This window comes from Syngnathus floridae, chromosome 13 (assembly GCF_059516105.1).
Source record: "Syngnathus floridae isolate MCC-2025c chromosome 13, RoL_Sflo_1.0, whole genome shotgun sequence".
Classification (NCBI taxonomy): Eukaryota; Metazoa; Chordata; class Actinopteri; order Syngnathiformes; family Syngnathidae; genus Syngnathus; species Syngnathus floridae.
The window spans coordinates 3,974,527-3,994,369 of record NC_142425.1 but is presented as its reverse complement, the minus strand read 5'-3'; positions in this window follow the sequence as shown (position 1 = coordinate 3,994,369).

The following is a 19,843-nucleotide window of genomic DNA, read 5'->3' as shown; positions in this document are numbered from 1 at the left end:
TTTCGGAGGGCCATTTTGACTGTCAACCCAAATAAATGTATGAGCACCTCATATTATATACAGTAAAAGCTACAAAACAAACTGACAAGTAACTCGTTTTCAAATCAGACAAGTAAAAACTGGTCAAATATTTAAAAAAAAGCTATTATTAAAAGTGAAGATAAGTTGCAATTCTAGTAATGACACCAATTTGATGCACAATTTGTCTTCGTGGGCCACATAAAATGACGTGGCGGGCCGTATCTGGCTCCCGGGCCTTGAGTTTGACACCTGTGATTTACACGTATATATGAAATCCAAAATGTATTTTGGTACTTTTAGCATCAAATATATTCCATATGTTTCCATCTATTTGTTCAATTGGTCATGTGGTTGTAAATAATGATTGAGCACTTACAGTTGTGGTTGTGGCGCATGCGCTGTCCATGGTGCTGAACAGTTTAACTTTCTTCAGATGGACTCATGATTAGAATTTCTTAAACACTTCAACTCCAAATGTCCAAAAACACATGAATAACATTTCAAAGTCTTCCAAACACCTCTGAAACATCTGAAAATTATTTGTCATCTTCATCTGTGACGGACGCCTACAAATCCATTTGTACCCCTTTCCTTTTTCTAGAGTTTGGGTTTCCCTTCCTTCTGACCGCCAACACAAGTGCAAAGGTTTTGTGGGTGTGTGCCTTTCCTCGGTTCTGCGCTTGGTTTGGGCAGACCACATCGCTGTCAGTGACATCGGCAGAGCTCTGTCAGGTGGGATCGATGCCCGAAAGACAGCTGGCCTGAACGGCGTCACGGGAGATGCTCATCTGGACTGGCTTGTGTCTTCTTTGATAGACATGGCCTGTCCTGGGAGATGATAATCGATTGTGGTAGAAGAAGATCCAGCGCGCACCTGTTTACAGTATGTGGGTGAAGCCAATTGGGGAGAGTGAACACTTTTCACTTCCTCACTAATGAGCTCTTTGCACACAATAACTTTGGCAGGGAAGGCACGATTATTTCAGGCATTTAGAGACACAAAAAATAGTTCATACAATTTGCTTTTTCCCCCCCTGGAATTTTTTTTTTAAACCAAACAAGAACATATCAAAGATACATACGTGGCAGTTTTCACCTGAGTTAAACGTGTGTAAAGGAGCAGAGATAAATTCCGGAGCGTTGCTTTGCAAAGGATGCTGCGCTTTTTACAAAGGGGCAGGAGGAGGCATGTGAAGTGACCCGCTCCACATTAGCGCTGTCACAATCTGTATTTGCCAGCTCGGCCAGATCCTGGATCCTCGCCCCCTCCACCGACAGCCGTAATGAAAGACCGTTTTGTGACAACAGTGTGGAACGTGGGCAAAGGGGAAAAGTGCATGACTCAGCAAAATGTGCGGCACCATTAAAAAGAGATTTACGGCCGTTTCAGACAAATCTGGGTGCTTCTGTATTTGGAGGACATTACAAATTGACAGCGGACATCTCGGGACTACTGAATCATTTATTATGGCCGGCGCTACTTTCTGCTGTCTACACATTGATGGCTTTGGCAATGTCCTGTCCGCGCCTAATTTATTGGCATGAGTCGGCTGTCGCGCTGGCTCCCTAATCCTCGTTTTAATCTTCATTTTTCGATAAAAATCACAAGTCTTTCACCGCTCTTGGAAAGAGTTTCAAAGTGTTGCAGAAGGCAGTCAAGGTTGGTTTTGGTTGGACTGCTTTTACAATTCCAAATAGCGGAGGGTGGCAGAAATATGACATCCATGAGTCCAAAGTAACGTGCAGTTAAGTTATTAAACTCAGCATACATCATAAAGCGATTGGAGCTGAAGTGAGTGCAAAATGGAGTCGGCCCCTTCCCTTCCATTCCAGCGACGATTCACCTCCGCCATTGCAACCTTGACGGGATGCAGCTTTTATATATAAATATATATATATTTTTTAGGATGTTTACTGAGAAAGACAGCTGTCTTGTCTCGTTCTCTTCCGAACACTTTTCAAGGTCAAAGAGAGCGCCTCTCTCCCTCCCCGCTCAGTAATTGAAACGAGAGATAACATTTACATGCAGTGAAAACATCTTATCGTGTTTGTTGCGTGGGCTTCTAATTAAAGGCCCAGTGACTTTGCACCTTCGTCCCTTTCTGCCTTTTCATTTTGAAAAGATAGAGATTTAGCCCATGCTATGAACAATGTCCTTTTAGCCAAAAGACAATAAGAAACCCGCTGTTGTGTTTCTGGCCACACGCTTTCAGCACAAGCCGCAATTATGGCCGCTGCTATTATGCAGCCGTTTAATTTTTCATGTTTAGTCTTCCTCCTGATAAGAAGAGACGGTTTGAATTGAACAGCACCCCGGGTACGCTTCCCGCGCTCAGTTAAACAACTTGAAATATGTCGGCAAGTTCTAAGCGCGCGTGTTATTGATTCCTTTGAGGTGACATCAATCGTGGCGATAACGTCCCTGTCACACAAAGTACCAGCGGCCATCATTCAAGAGCTAGACAACAGGAAGGGACAAAAATCTATTGGCTCTTTATCCTCACACTTTGTTTTACTCTATCTCGTTATCCCGTGCGTGTGTGTGTTTTCACTCCGGAATGGAAGAGCATCCCAGAACATCTTGTCGTCTGCTTCATTTTCCTCAATCACCTTTTCCTGTTGCACAAATGCCATTGTTTATTCTCCTCTCAGCCCCTGCCAAGCGTTCTTTCTGGGGTTCTCTTTCTCCGAGCCATCGATGTGCCACTGCAACACGGCTCAAATGCCAGATTGCACTTTGTGCCGCAAACCTGGATCTTGCCCTCTGGCTTCTGTGAATATATATCGCCAGCTTTGCCTCTGGTTGCCTTTTTTATCTGTTTTATTTTTATGTTGTAGATAGATAGATGGATGGATGGATGGATGGATGGATGGATGGATGGATGGATGGATGGATGGATGGATGGATGGATAGATAGATAGATAGATAGATAGATAGATAGATAGATAGATAGATAGATAGATAGATAGATAGATAGATAGATAGATAGATAGATAGATAGATAGATAGATAGATAGATAGATAGATAGATAGATAGATAGATAGATAGATAGATAGATAGATAGATAGATAGATAGATAGATAGATAGATAGATAGATAGATAGATAGATAGATAGATAGATAGATAGATAGATAGATCTTTATTGTCATTGACACATGTACAACGAATTTAAAAGTGCCAACCGATCAGTGCATCTGCTAAACTAAAAAAACAAGAACCAAGCTAAAAGTCTATACAAACTAAAAACAACACAAAACAGAACATACACCGTACTTCATGTAACTGTACATCTAAACAAGTGACATGTAATTGCACACCCCCATATTGTTGTTGAAAAAGACATGCAATTGCACACCCCCATAATGCACAGTTAACATATAGACATGTAAATGTAAACATGTAGATTCAGCTTGTTAAAGTAGATGATCATTTTTTTCGTAGCATTTAGTGTGACGACTGCTGTAGGGTAGAAGCTGTTGGTGAATCTCCTGGTCCTTGATTTAATTAATCTTTTGCGTCTGCTTGATGGCAATAGTTCGAAAAGGGAGTGGCCAGGGTGGGAAGTGTCCTTTAGAATGTTCTGTGTTTTTGTTTTGAGACAGCGGGTTGTGTGTAGGTCTTCCGGTGTAGATAGACAGATAGATAGATCTTTATTGTCATTGACACATGTACAACGAATTTAAAAGTGCCAACCGATCAGTGCATCTGCTAAACTAAAAAAACAAGAACCAAGCTAAAAGTCTATACAAACTAAAAACAACACAAAACAGAACATACACCGTACTTCATGTAACTGTACATCTAAACAAGTGACATGTAATTGCACACCCCCATATTGTTGTTGAAAAAGACATGCAATTGCACACCCTCATAATGCACAGTTAACATATAGACATGTAAATGTAAACATGTAGATTCAGCTTGTTAAAGTAGATGATCATTTTTTTCATAGCATTTAGTGTGACGACTGCTGTAGGGTAGAAGCTGTTGGTGAATCTGCTGGTCCTTGATTTAATTAATCTTTTGCGTCTGCCTGATGGCAATAGTTCGAAAAGGGAGTGGCCAGGGTGGGAAGTGTCCTTTAGAATGTTCTGTGTTTTTGTTTTGAGACAGCGGGTTGTGTGTAGGTCTTCCGGTGTGGGGAGAGGGCAGCCGACGATCTGTGCTGTGTTGATGACCCTTTGGAGCTTTTTCCTCTGAGCTGCGGTGCAGCTGGTGTACCAAACACATATACAGTATGTTAGAATGCTCTCTATGGAGCACCGATAGAAGGACACCAGCAGTCTTTGTGTGATGCTGTACCTCCTGAGCACCCTAAGGAAGTAGAGTCTCTGCTGGGCCTTTTTTAGCAGCTCAGAGGTGTTCACGCTCCTGGTGAAGTCCTCCTCGATGTGGACTCCCAGGAAGCAGAAGGAGGACACCCTCTCCACACAGACCCCGTTGATGATAAGAAGTGGAATGTCCATTTTTTTCCTCCTAAAGTCAACGACCAGTTCTTGGGTTTTAGCTGTGTTTAGGAGCAGATTGTTCTCTCCGCACCACTCCTACAGCTGCACCACCTCGTCGCTATAGGCAGACTCATCCCCCTTTGAGATGAGCCCCACCACAGTGGTGTAACTGTTTGATTGGAATTTGGACTTATCCAGTACTTGTAGACCTTATTATTATTATTTTTTTTTTGGATCAGGTTTTGCTTTTGCCTACTAAGCACTTTCACGGCTCAGATATAGAGCGATGATTACAAACGATGCCAGCCAACCAATTAGCTTTTATTTATTGGCAGTACTGCTCAGATTGGTGCCCTTCAATTTTTAAATCTGGCAGCTCATTCTTGACAGCAAGGAGATGCTTTTGAAAATCAATTTATTGCATATCTGGATGACTGACAGCCTCCGGACATCGCTGACACCGCCGCCTTAATTGTGCCGGTGCAGTAAATCCCCACCATCACGTCCTGCAAACAGATTCAAACACAAAGATTGATTTGTGAGTAGACTTTGACCACAAGCACGAGCAAATGTCGCTGACGAACACTGCACAAAGCGGCTGACCGGCCGCATTGAAAAAGAAATATTGAAAGATGATGTTGACGTTGAGGTCGAAGATCTTGTCTTCGTACGAGTGGCGCTGTTGAGTAAACAAGAGGCCATTGTCTGATTACTTTGCTGATGTCAAAGCTTTCCCTTGGGACTGACATCTAATATTCATAAGGCTTTTTTGTTACAGGGCATGTAAAGTAATAGGCTCCAGTTGCACAGACCTTGTATTGCAGCACTTACTGACATTTACAAGCTTTTTAATCATAATACAATTTTTGCTTGGAAAAATAAGTGTTCAAATGTGAGACAGCATAATAACCTTGAAAACAACAAGAAACAGGTGAAACGCACATTTGCTTGTGTTTGCTTTAGCACCAAGCAACCACGATCTTCTTATCAGTTCCGCAATTCAGTTCAAGAGCTTGAGCAAGGATGCCACTTTTACAAAGGTAATAAAAAAAAACGTTTGCATTGACACTGTCAAGTATGAAATCATTTAATACATCAGCCGTACAAGAAACTCAAAGGAAACAGCCCTTCAATTCATAATTGGGGAAATTTAAACCACATGTGAGATTCGAAGGCTTGTTCTGTCGTAGTCATTAACATGGTCTCCCGCTAAGAGCCGCGAGGATCCCCCTATTACGTCTTTCCAAAGAAAGAATATTAGCAAATGTACCACGTAGTGACAGCGCCATCAAGAACAGTCAGCAGGAGTCCAAAGATCTTGCGGGAGACAGACGGACAGTCTTCCCTTTCCATTGGGACTCTTCGCATGTCAGTTTGTCATGCGTTGTCCCTCCTTTGTCACAAACTGAATCCTGAAATGAATCTAAAATGACAAATTGTCTTTCATCGTTAGTAAAGCCAAAATACATCCCATCACACGATGTTAACACACGTTACAATACGGCTTCTCGGCCATGTTGTTTTTTTCAATCAAGAAAACTTTTGCTGCTGGTGCTTTTTTTTCCCTCCGGAGAGCAAACTGACAACCGCCCAAATGACTTTGTGAAATTGGATCTTTCTCAAGATTTGACGCCTGATATTGTTGCACGTGTGAAGGCTGGAAGATGGCAAGTTGGAAAAGTAAAAAGTAAGCCTACTTGATAAAAAAAAAATGCTGCCCTGCCACCTTTGCACTGAGAAGAATACAGATCTGTCGAGCTCCTCTCAAAATATTTGAAGACACGGAATACTGGAAAATATCAACAACTTCAGTTCAAACGAGGTTGCAGAAGCCTTTCATTTGATTGTTTAGTCATGCACTACCCATCATGTAGGCCTTTGTATTTTTTGTGTTTGTTTTTAAGGGAGAGGGCCAAGCGCGGCCATGTTCTGGAAAGTTCTCACTTGAATTTATATGGTATCAGTTAAGGTTGTCAAGATTTGTGGATGCGCACGACCGAGCTAAATTGAACCGAGGACGAATGACTTAAGCAAGCGGTTCATTCAGTCATGTTGACTCAAAGGTTTTTGTGGCACCGATTTTCGAAACCTGAAACGCTGAAGTTGTCCCTGGACATCAGAGTAGGCTGCAAACAAAAAGAGGAGTGAAGGTGCGCATTGCGAGAGGAGCAGTGGATCCACAGGGGCTCCTGCTAATTGCCTCGCTCATGAGTCTGTGGAACATTTGAGTTGGCTGCTGGCTCGGGATCTAACTCTGCCGCCCCAGGAGTGTTGGCATCTTGCTACAGCAGACGACAGCTCAGTATGACATGGATTCCCACCGCACTGGTGCACCGGTGCACCCACCGCCGCCCCCAGCGAGCCATTGCAGCTTGTCTCCCCGAGAGGTTTGCTAGCCTCGCCATGATAGATTGGCATTCTGTGAGTGTCAAACAGCTTTATGGGTTCTTTAATGAGGCCATCAGGTGGAGGAAGCTTCCCTTGCCAGGGCCTCCACTCGTCCTTAAACAACGGAATAAAAACGGGTGACGTTCCGTTCACTTTCTCTCATTTGCAGTGAATTTTTTTCAAGGGGCTTTGACATCACATCGCCTCTCCCACAAGACAGCCGGTCGTCATTACCCTTGTCCTGTCCTGTCCTGACTTGTACTATTTGCATCTGGGTGTGTCCCTTCCTCACACTGCCTTCTCAACTCCGCCGATGTACAGTCGATTGTCACGTTATTGTCATGGGTCTTTACTTGATTTTGCGGTCTGTCCCCTCTTGAAGCTCATACACATTTTGAATAAATAGCCAGCGCATTAGAAAATTTGTCCAGCATAAAAATGCAACAATAACGCTTGAACAAGGATGGGTGAAAAATGAATTTCTAAATGAATAAATAACTGTTCCCATCGTCATAAAATATGTATGGTGGTCGGTCTGTGAGGCTCTTTGCAATGATGTGGCTTCTTCTTCTGTTGAACTTGTTTCTGTATTTTGCAGTACTGTTGTATTGCGCATTGGATATTCTAAGGTCATTTGGGCCTCCATTTGTTGTGCGGTTCTTTGGAGAGCTGCGTTTGTGTGTTTGTTTGGTGCATGGAAGAGCTCGTTTGTATATCCTTCACCTTGGCCCTGGAGAATAATCCCAAACTCTCCAAAGTCTATTTTGCTGTCTATTTAGCATGGCTCTCAGGTGCTCAATGTATTTCAGGCATTCTAATTGCTATTTGGCTTTAGTTTTAGAATCTCATTTGACTGCTTGCTCACTCGAGACTCGCTGTTGGACGAAACCGCAGACAACTTTGTGCCCAGGACAAAGAACCATGTCTGTTGTGGCTCGTGTTAAAAGTTCAATGAAATGCCAACTCACTGGTCCAGATTTTAAGGGAAAAAAAAAACATTTCAGTTCATTAGCCATGCTCATTTAGTACCTCACTGGTTTCTTTTATATCAAACAAATTATTTTAGGTGCATTACCTAACATGTTTTGGTGGTTTCTTCCGCCTTCATCAGAGTGTCATTGGTGACACTTTGTCATTGGTGACACTCTGATGAAGGCGGAAGAAACCGCCGAAACATGGACCTAAAATAATTTGTTTGATATAAAAGAAACCAGTGAAGTGATTAAAAAGGAAAAACAAGATGTACGTAGTACAACATGCTCATTAAGTATTAACACTTTTTTTTTTCATTTGCCTTCTAAACTTTACCCTTGCCTGACGCAATACTTGATGCAAGTGTGACAGTGACTAGCAGCTCTCCGCCAGCTAGTTGTTAATACTGAGATGATGCCCTCCAACTTTGCTCATTTCCATCCACACGTCAGCTTTGATTAATCACCTTAGCCTGAGCCCTTTGCCAGCTCGTGCATCTGTGAAGACCAGACTCACCAGCAAAAAAATAATAGAAAAATAGGAAGAAAGTCTCAAAGTTAAGAAATATCACAAAATGTAAGTCATAAAAGATTGCCAGCCATGTTTCATTAAACTAAATTACTTTTCCAAGATGTCAATAAAAAGTCTCACCTAAAGTGGTCCTATTCATTTCCTCAATATGGCAGATATTTCCGTCATATGCCATGTCCTGATCAATTTTTATCTTCTTCAGACTAAAAGCAAATTGAAAAACAAATAAATTTCACTTATTTATAAATTGCCTCGATTTGAGATTTCTTGGCAGGTTGATCAAAACCACACGAGCCAATTAAACTTATGAAATAATATAAGCATGTTAAAAACTTTTCAAAGCATCTCACTGGTGAGCTATTTTCTATGGGCTCCTTGGACCTTCGTGGTTGGTGACCGCTTATCTATAGCATCACAAAGAAGCTCCCAACTGCGGACACATCTGGTACCTCAGTAGCAGATATTTACACATCATCCAATGGTCCCGGGGGTCAACGTGGACGTCCGCTGGGGCCATCTGTTCTTTTTTTAATGGGATTTAACAGACTGAGGAGGAAGCCACTTGATTCTTTTGGGAACAATTCTCTGGGGCCACAGGAATCCTCTCAGCATTTCATGACAATAAAACTACATTTCCACAATTGCGAATGCGACAACAAACAGACGCAATGCAAGCTTTACTCCAAAAGAAATGAAACTACTCAAAAAAAAAAAATCGGTTGCAAATCACAGTCATATCAGGTTGGATGGAAAAAAACGGTGAGATGACGTTTGTACAGAAATTCCCACAAGGGCAATGATGATCAATGTGTACATTACTTGCATTTTTGAAGTAATAAAGAAAAATGATATATATTTTTAGAGAAATGGCTATAGCTGGTGCTGCAAGTCATTTTTGTGCTTTGCAGCTGATGGCTGTTGGTGAAGCACAGAGGAAGAGGGACGTCCAACTGGCTGCGCATATTTGCCTTGGCTCGCAACATTTGCTCCACAGTTTGCAAAACACTTCCCATGGGCTCACCACCTGTGGGAGTGGCCGAAGGGGTCGGGTGCAGTGTGAGCTGGGCGGCGGCCAAAGGCAGGGACTTTGGCGGTCTGATCCCCGGCTTCAGAAGCTGGCTCTTGGGACATGGAATGTCACCTCTCTGGCTGGAAAGGAGCCCGAGCTGGTGTGCGAGGCAGAAAAATTCCGACTAGATATAGTCGGACTAGCCTCCACGCACAGTTTGGGTTCCGACACAAGCCCTCTCGAGATGGGCTGGACTCTCTTCCACTCTGGAGTTGCCCACGGTGAGAGGCGTCGAGCAGGTGTGGGTATACTTATTGCCCCCCGGCTGGGCGCCTGCATATTGGGGTTCACCCCGGTGAACGAAAGGGTAGCCTCCCTCCGCCTTCGGGTGGGGGGACGGGTCCTGACTGTTGTGTGTGTCTATGCACCAAACGGCAGCTCAGAGTACCTACCCTTCTTGGAGTCCCTGGAGGAAGTGCTGGAGAGCGCTACTTCTGGGGACTCCATTGTTCTACTGGGTGACTTCAATGCTCACGTGGGCAATGACAGTGAGACCTGGAAGGGCGTGATTGGGAGGAACGGCCCCCCCGATCTGAACCCAAGCAGTGTTCTATTATTGGACTTCTGTGCTCGACACGGATTTTTAATAATGAACAGCATGTTCAAACATAAGGGTGTCCATGTGTGCACTTGGCACCAGGATACCCTAGGCCGCATTTCGATGATCGACTTTGCAGTCGTGTCATCGGATTTGCGGCCGCATGTTTTGGACACTCGGGTGAAGAGAGGGGCGGAGCTGTCAACTGATCACCACCTGGTGGTGGGTTGGCTCCGATGGTGGGGGAAGATGCCGGTCCGACCTGGCAGACCCAAACGCTCTGTGAGGGTCTGCTGGGAACGTCTGGCAGAATCTCCTGTCAGGAAGAGCTTAAACTCCCACCTCCGGCAGAGTTTTTCCCACGTCGGGGGGGCGGGGGACATTGAGTCTGAGTGGACCATGTTCCGCGCCTCCATTGTTGAGGCGGCCGACTGAAGCTGTGGCCGTAAGGTCGTTGGTGCCTGTCATGGCGGCAATCCCCAAACCCGCTGGTGGACACCGGCGGTAAGGGATGCCGTCAAGCTGAAGAAGGAGTCCTATCGGGCCGTTTTGGCCTGCGGGACTCCGGAGGCAGCTGACAAGTACCGGATGGCCAAGCGGAACACGGCTTCGGCGGTTGCTGAGGCAAAAACCGGGGCGTGGGAGGAGTTTGGTGAGGCCATGGAGAATGACTTCCGGACGGCTTCGAGGAAATTCTGGTCCACCATCCGGCGTCTCAGGAGGGGGAAGCAGTGCAACGTCAACACTGTTTACAGTGGGGATGGCGTGCTGCTGACCTCGACTTGGGACGTCGTGAGTCGGTGGGGAGAATACTTCGAAGACCTCGTCAATTCCACCTAGACGCCTTCCATTGAGGAAGCAGGGCCTGGAGACTCTGAGGCGGATTCGCCAATCTCTGGGGTCGAAGTCACTGAGGTAGTTAAAAAACTCCTCAGTGGCAAGGCCCCGGGGATGGATGAGATCCGCCTGGAGTTCTTAAAGGCTCTGGATGTTGTGGGGCTGTCATGGCTGATACGCCTCTACAACATTGCGTGGACATCGGGGACAGTGCCTCTGGATTGGCAGACTGGGGTGGTGGTTCCCCTCTTTAAGAAGGGGGACCGGAGGGTGTGTTCCAATTACAGGGGAATCACACTCCTCAGCCTCCCCGGTAAGGTCTATTCAGGGGTGCTGGAGAGGAGGATCCGTCGGGAGGTCGAACCTCGGATTCAGGAGGAGCAGTGTGGCTTTCGTCCTGGCCGTGAAACAGTGGACCAGCTCTACACCCTCGGCAGGATCCTCGAGGGTGCATGGGAGTTAGACCAACCAGTCCACATGTGTTTTGTGGACTTGAAGAAGGCGTTCGACCGTGTCCCTCGGGAGGTTCTGTGGAGGGTGCTTCGGGAGTACGGGGTGCCGAGCCAACTGATAAAGGCGGTTCGGTCCCTGTATCACCGATGCCAGAGTCTGGTCCGCATATCCGGCAGTAAGTCGGATCCGTTCCCAGTGAGGGTTGGACCCCACCAAGGCTGCTCTTCGTCACCAATTCTGTTCATAATTTTTATGGACAGAATTTTTATGGACAGAATTTTTAGGCGCAGCCGAGGTGTTGAGGGGGTCCGGTTTGGGGACCTCAGCATCGCGTCTCTGCTTTTTGCAGATGACGTGGTGCTGTTGGGTTCTTCAGGCCGTGATCTCCAGCTCTCACTGGAACGGTTCACAGCCGAGTGTGAAGCGGTCAGGATGAGGGTCAGCACTTCCAAATCCGAGTCCATGGTCCTCGATCGGAAAAGGGTGGAATGCCCTCTCCGGATCGGGGATGAGATCCTGCCCCAAGTGGAGGAGTTCAAGTATCTTGGAGTCTTGTTCACGAGTGAGGGGAGGATGGAGCGCGAGATCGACAGGCGGATCGGTGCAGCGTCAGCAGTAATGCGGACCCTGTACCGGTCCGTTGTGGTGAAGAGAGAGCTGAGCCAAAAGGCAAAGCTCTCAATTTACCGGTTGATTTACGCTCCTACCCTCACCTATGGTCACGAGCTATGGGTTGTGACCGAAAGAACGAGATCCCGGATACAAGCGGCCAAAATGAGTTTTCTCCGCAGGATGTCCGGGCTCTCCCTTAGAGATAGAGTGAGAAGCTCGGTCATCCGGGAGAGACTGGGAGTACAGTCGCTACTCTTCCACGTTGAGAGGAGCCAGACGAGGTGGCTCGGGCATCTTATCAGGATGCCTCCTGGGCGCCTACCTGGGGAGGTGTTCCGGGCATGTCCCACCGGTCGGAGACCCCGGGGACGACCCAGGACGCGCTGGAGAGACTATGTCTCTCAGCTGGCCTGGGAACGCCTTGGGATCCCCCGGGATGAGCTAGATGAAGATGCTGGGGAGAGGGAAGTCTGGGAGTCCCTCCTAAAGCTGCTGCCCCCGCGACCCGACCCCGGATAAGCGGAAGAAAATGAATGGATGGATGGATGGATGGATGGTTTGCAAAACACATCTTCTAAATATTACAGACAAGAGTTAACCATCTCATTAATGCTTTTTGTGCCTTTCATATCTTCTCAAAATTGCTCAGAATGGACTGAAGAAATAAACCTGCATGACTTGCAAATAACCATCCAACAGATGCTTTATACCTTCAACTTTTTCGAGTCGATGCATTTGGAGCATGGCTCTCGTTAGAGCAGCCAGAGAACAGAAGGATCCCTTTTGACAAAGGTCACAAATGACTTTGGTCGATCGTGATTGCTGTCAGCAAGTAGCGAGCGACACGTCGAGGAATGAGTCAAATTTAGTCCCGAAGCCGCTCGGGGTTGGTGTTTTTGTCATCGATCAAACAGGTAAGCTTAGAGAAAGCACATTGGGCAGTGACATAACTCAAAGCTGACTGAAAATTAACCAGTGACAGTCATTAAAAAAAAAAAACTTACCTTTTTCTGATAATTTTCTAGTTAATAGCATGACTTTGTAATATGGGCTAAAGATGGATGCAGACTGTGTGTGTGAATAAAGTTTTTGTTTTGCAACCAATTGAAAATTGCTTCAGCGTGAGCAAACGCTGCGGTCAATGTTTTCAAATGAAAACGTGTCCTTCCAGCTGAGAAGAGATAGGTCAAGAGAGATTGGATTGAAATTGCCGCAATAGTGCTGCCACATAATGGCAGAGGCGTCCCACCGTTGCACCACCACAATTCTTGCCAGTTTCACACAACTCACCAGGCAAGTGATGAGTCCATGGCTTTTCCCTTCATTATTTAGTCGCACAGGGGAAGAGAGAAAAGGAAAAAAAAGGGCCGTATTATCAGCCAAGGGGTGCTTGAGGTTAATCGGAATTGTCCGTGGCAATGCAAGAAGGGCGGACCTCCCTTCATGTCCTCCATGCGCTGTTTGCAAATGAGGGAAAAAAGCGTTCTGTGGTGCACCTTGTTGACAGAAACCCGCAAAGGGAACGTCATTTGTTGGATAAGCTGACTTCAACAAGTTCATTTCATTGCTTAGTGCCTGTTTCAGCAGCAAAAGAGTTGCAGACATGAGGCAAATTTTTTTCCAAAGTACGCAAGCATGAAATTTACAGTTCGGAGCAGACAAAGTTTACTAGCAAATACGTTTGAATGTACTTGAATGAACATTCAAATTGTAAATTGGGACCTCTTTGATGAAGAAAAATGATGCTTGGACTTGTTTGACCAAACGCAACCACGTTTAGATTAGTGATGGTCAGTGAAATTTGAGCCCAAGTCGTCCTGTTGAGAACACACCAGAACTCGATAGCGCTAGAAAGCATTCTGCAATTAACACTAACTCTTCTTTATCCAGATCGTTGCCGCTTGGGAAAATTACATGCTTGTGAGGAGGTGATTTAAAAGCCAATTACCCAAAGGAAAAGCTCGTCCTTACCTTTAAGCACCTGAATGGTCAGGGGGATTCTGAAATTCAAGAAAAACAACAACATCAGCCTTCACTTTGGAAAGCTTGGTTTGCATTTGTCAACCAGTGACATTTTGGTTTTATCTAAAAAAATAAATAAAATAAAAGTTGGTTCGTCCCTCCTTCTTGGATATGACGACATGTTTGAAACTAAAACTTTTAATTTCCCAACTTGTGCAGCCTATTGATCCATGCTCCTACGCTTCATATTCTCTGATGATTAATGCCACGCAATTCTGGAGTGCATCAATAAATTCCAACCTTACTTTACAAAATGGTATGGAATGCAAATGAGACAAATATGACATCCGTATGGTACATGGCTGCTTTCTAGGGATTTAAATGAAGTGGAAATCTTGTGTTAAACACACCGCTCGCTTATTAAAACCTCAGCACAACATCACAAAAAGGGGAGCAATTTTTTTTCCGTCCTCTTTTTATGTCAAGAGTTTTACATAATTAGCTGCCGGTGCCTCATTAAGGAAAATGTGAAGTAGTCACCCCTGATCAGGAGTGTCTCATGAATGTGTTTAATCTCTTACTCTCTGGAGTCTGAAAGATACAAGAACGCCAGGTAATTGCCTATTGGGGGGGGGGGGGGGGGGGGGGGGGGGGTCACCTGAAAAATAAATATTATGAATTGCATCTCGGGGCACATTAGCATTTAATTTCCATGAAATGATACTTTGGCCAGCGTGATTCATGGCAGTTCAGAAAATGGATTGATTTGCGTGGGCAGGCGAACGTGCACAAAGGTGTGTCTGACTTCATAAGAGCAAGTCGGGTTGTTGTGATGCGTCTAGTGTGTTGGTGGAGTGCCCAGTGCATGTCACTTCTCACTATCAACCCTCACGGCTAGCTAGCAGTATGCGAACGGGAGAGCCAAGTGCGTAAGTCTCTCCCTGCCAGTACATAGCCTCTCTAACAGCAAGCCCTATGTAGTGCCTCCACGCGGCGACACATGGTAACTGGGTACAACACGGACCCAGGCGAAACTACAAGGGACTCGGAGGAGGCCTGGCCCCTAGACGTGCGGCACGCAGGCCCACCGGTGTGTGGACACGCCCTGGTGCCCACGAACCAGCCCCCAACTATGGGTTAAATAGTACCACTGCCCAGTGGGCTCCTCAGGGGAGAGGAATGGGCTAAGGGAGTCAACCCCTACAGAAAATCAATTTCCCCTTGGGTTGGTGTCAGGAAGGGCATCCGACTGTAAAAATCTTTGCTCCAAAAAGATTCTCAGTATGGCTAGACAAACACAGAAGAGGCGGGGTACAGCCTTAAGTACCACGTGGGCATTTTCATCAGCCTACGACAAAAAGAATGATGGAAAAGGAGGCCAAACCGCAGGTGGATATGACGGCCCTCAGCCCGATGGACTGTGGGGAGGCCTGAACCGGAATAGAGAGGGGCAGGAGTCACGTGTTAGGGTGGCTACATGGAACATCGGCAGCATATCGCACCGATCCGGGGAGGTGGTTGAGGCTCTACACAGGAGAAGGGTGGATGTCTGCTGTGTCCAGGAGTCGAGATGGAAGGGTGGAAGTGCAAGGATGCTGGGTGCAATCGGCAGAAGGTACAAGTTCTTCTGGCAAGGCTGCAATGAAGGGACTGGTGGTGTTGGAGTACTTATCGCTGAAAAGTGGATAGATCAAGTGCTAAGCATTAGCAGGGTAAATGAGCGGATCATCTTTGTGAAGTTGATCGTTGGGAAGCGCCTGACAAACGTAATTTTAATCTATGCCCCTCAAGTTGGCAGAAGTCAGGACGAGAAGGATGCGTTCTGGGACAAGGCCATCATGGTGTTGTCAGGGATCCCCCAGAATGAGGTCATAATTCTGGGAGGTGATCTGAATGGACACGTGGGGAGGGAGTCAAATGCCTTTGAGGGGGTACATGGGGGACAGGGGTACGGCATGCGGAACGCAGAGGGAGAGAGGATCCTAGAGTTCGGCGACGCACTGGAGCTGGTGCTGTGCAACACGCTTTTCAAGAAGGACGAAGCCAAATTAGTAACATACAGTTCGGGTGGCTGCAAGAGCACAATAGATTACATCATGGTCAGAAAGGAGGACCGCGTCCTGGTCAGGGATGCCAAGGCAATCCCCGGAGAAGAGTGTGTGTCTCAGCATCGCCTAGTCATGGGAGACCTAACTCTGCGAATCAAGAAGGTGGGGGCTAAGAAGCATCCTCCCAACTTGAAGGTGTGGAAGCTACATACCACAGGGAGTAAAAACGAGTTTAGGGAGAAGATTGAGCATATATCAGAAGAAGTGGAGGAGATGATGGAGTCGGGTGGTGTGGATGGCAAGTGGCAGGCAATGAAGAAGGCTCTGCTTGAAGCTACAGGGGAGGTGTCCGGATGGTCAAAGGGTAAAGCAAGACAAAGAGAGACATGGTGGTGGAATGACGGTGTCGAAATAGCGGTGAATGAGAAGAGGAAGTGCCATAAAGTATGGAAGAAATCTAAAAGGGAGGCAGACCGAGCGCGGTATGTAGAGGCAAAGAGGGCGTCACGGACAGCAGTGTGGGAGGCCCAAGAGACCAAGAGGAAAGAATTTGCAAGTGAATTGGAGAGAGAGAGGACGAAAGAGCTTCTTCAAGATAGCAAAGCAAATGGTTAAGGAGAGGCGTGATGTGACCGGTGCAAACTGTGTAAAGGATGAGAATGGCAACGTCGTGACAGACAACAGCGGAGTGAAGGAAGTATGGCGAAGGTACATGGAGAAGCTGCTGAATGTGGAGAATGACTGGGATGGAGAGGTGGGATGCGACGAAGTGGAGGGTGAATGTGGTCCGATCATGCGAACAGAAGTGGGGAAAGCCTTGAAGGCCATGAAGGATGGAAAGGCAGCTGGACCATCTGGAGTGGTGGCAGAGATGCTAAAGGCAGCGGGAGATGTCGGTGTGCAGTGGATGACTGACCTGTGTAACAGTGTCATCGCTGAGGGGCACATTCCGGAGGACTGGACAAGAAGCGTCCTCGTGCAGCTATTCAAAGGGAAGGGGGACCCACTCGCATGCGGGTCATACAGGGCCATAAAGCTGCTGGAGCATGGAATGAAGTTGTTAGAGAGGGTGTTGGAAAGGAGGGTGAGGTCACGGGTAGAGGTGGACAAGATGCAGTATGGCTTCATGCATCACGTACAACAGATGCAATTTTTGTCATCCAACAGATGCAAGAGGAACACCAGGAGAAGAGGAAGAGGTTGTACTTCGCTTTTGTTGACCTGGAAAAAGCATTCGACAGGTTGCCAAGGGAGGTGGTGAGGTGGGCCCTAAGGAAGTCGGGTGTGGAAGAGGGACTGGTTAAGGGTGTGATGGCTCTCTACTGCAGAGCATGCACAGCTGTTAGAACAGGAGTTGGCGACAGTAATGGGTTTGAAGTAAGGGTAGGGGTGCACCAGGGATCAGTGCTCAGCCCATTATTGTTTGCTATCGTGATAGATGTGGTATCGAGGGAAGTGAGGGGTGGACTACTGTGGGAGCTGCTCTACGCGGATGACCTGGTATTGATGGCTCACAGTCGAGAAGACCTAGCTAGGAAGCTAGCAGCCTGGAAGACCTGCCTAGAAGTGAAAGGAATGAAGGTGAATGCGGCAAAGTCAAAGGTCATGGTCGGTGGTGCTGGCCTGGGAGTGGTACCGCAGTCAGGAGCATGGCCATGTGGAGTTTGCGGGAAGGGAGTGCAAGCTAACTCTATCCGGTGCAAGGGTTGTCAGAGATGGGTACACCGGAGATGCAGCGGAGTAAAAGGCAGCCTACTAGCTGCAAGTGAGACCTTCAAATGCAAGCGGTGCAGGGGTGAAGTCGCCCAAGCAGACCCAGCTGACCAAGAGGGGCTCATAGTAGATGGGGAGATGTACAAGGTGGTGGACAGCTTCTGCTACCTTGGAGACATGCTTAACACTGATAGGGGGGTGGACCTAGCAGAGACCACAAGGGTGAGAAGCGGGTGGAAGAAATTCAGGGAACTCATGCCCTTCTTAACATCTAAGGCCCCATCCCTGAAGATGAGAGGCCAAGTGTACTCAGCCTGCGTCAGAGGTAGTATGATGTACGGAAGTGAGACATGGGCCCTGAAAACAGAACACGAAGACAAACTAAACAGAGCAGAAATGAGGATGATCAGATGGATGTGTGGTGTGTCAATGAGGGAGGAAAAGACCAGTGCAGAGCTGAGAAAGAAGATGGGAGTGGAGGCCATAGTGGATGTGGTGAGGAGAGGCAGACTGCGATGGTACGGACATATAGTGAGGAAGGACGAGAACGACTGGGTGAAGAAAGTTATGTCGTATAACGTAGAGGGAACAAGACCCAGTGGCCGACCTAAAAAGACCTGGAAGGCAACCGTGACAGCCAACATGAAGGCACTCGGCATCAACCACGAGATGGCCATGGACTGTTCCCGGTGGAAGAAAGCCATATCAAGAACCCAGTCCAACCCAGCGGCGCCTGGAAAACAGACTTTAAACTGATAATGATGATAATGATGAGGCGAACGTGCACAAAGTCCACTTCAATTTCGACCAACTAAAACAGGTCTGAGTTGCGGCGCAGGTGGCGGAATGCCATTTTGAGACACAGGCAGAGAGGTCTGCCGATGTATGTGCTGGATGTCAGCATATTTCTTTCATAAATATGGCAATTACTCTGATTATCATCCTTAAAAAATATCTTTTATCACTTTCAAAAACGCCTCACTCGAGTTAAAATCGGAAAACAACCGTCAATGGACGAACAGTTCAGTTTCGTTTGACTGTTCCGCTTTATTGGCTTCTGCTTGAGGATGCGAAAATAAATTCAATATGAAGCACACAGGCGAGGACTCAAATTGAAAATCATTTTGTTCACTCATTATTTATTGATGAAGGAGGTGAGGCTCTCATCCAAACATGTAAAACACTAAAGCAGGTGGGGCAGGAAAAACTTGCTTGAATTCCTTTTAGGACATTTGACTTTTGGAGGTTGAGCGCCTTGGAGGCGTCGGTGCGGTTTTAATAATCCATCTGCTTCTGCTTGCAAAGTTAAAATCAACATGGCTGAAAACTTTGACAGCACCTGTTTGATTACATGAACGCTGATTAATTGCTCTCTCCAATGTTACTTTTAATGAACAGAGAGGTTGGTCCTTTGGGGACAAATTAAGTCTATCCTCGTTTGATTTAACAAAATTAATGAAACCTTGCTGGGCGAGGATCATCTTGCGCAACTGCTCCTATATCTGCCTAAACTGAGGATGTAAAGGTTGCAGTACATCCCCCATTCAAATCTCTTCCTGTGAATCATCTCTCACTTTCCACCCAGGAGGAAAGCAGTATCTCTATATTTAAGCACGCTCTCCAGACTTTTTCTATAGTTGGTCCTAAACCATCCCTGAGGTATGTTGCTAGAGGCCTTCAGTCCACGATGTAGCAATTCACCTCAACATCCATGTGTTTTTAAAAATATGGTCTTGTGCTTTTAATATTATAGCTCCTTCCCTCTTCGGTCCAACACTGCATAAGTAACAATATGAAGAACCGGCTGGCTCATGATTAGTCGGATTGTTTTGTGCTGCCAGAGGCACGGGTAAAATACACTGAAATTCTCGTTCTGCTTGGTTTCATCTGTGTGGGTGGAAGTGCAGAGGATCAAATATTCTGGACTTGGGGCTACTTTCTCATGTTTTGGTGAGGAAACTATTAGTTTAGGAGAAATTTAGAAACATGCAGATAGTCTTTTGTTCTTGCTAATTATTAGTTACCACTTGGGCCATTTGGAAAGAATTCCGGGATTCTGATGTTAGAAAAATAATATTGCTCAGTTTGGCAAAATACATATACCCCAAGGACACCACCGCTAACACATCCGCTGTTCCAGTACAAGATCTGTAGTCATTATTTTCAAATGTAAAAAAAAAAGGATTCTGCCATTACATCTTGCAGTTATCATGAATTTAGTTTTTTTTGTTCAAAAACACAGCATTCC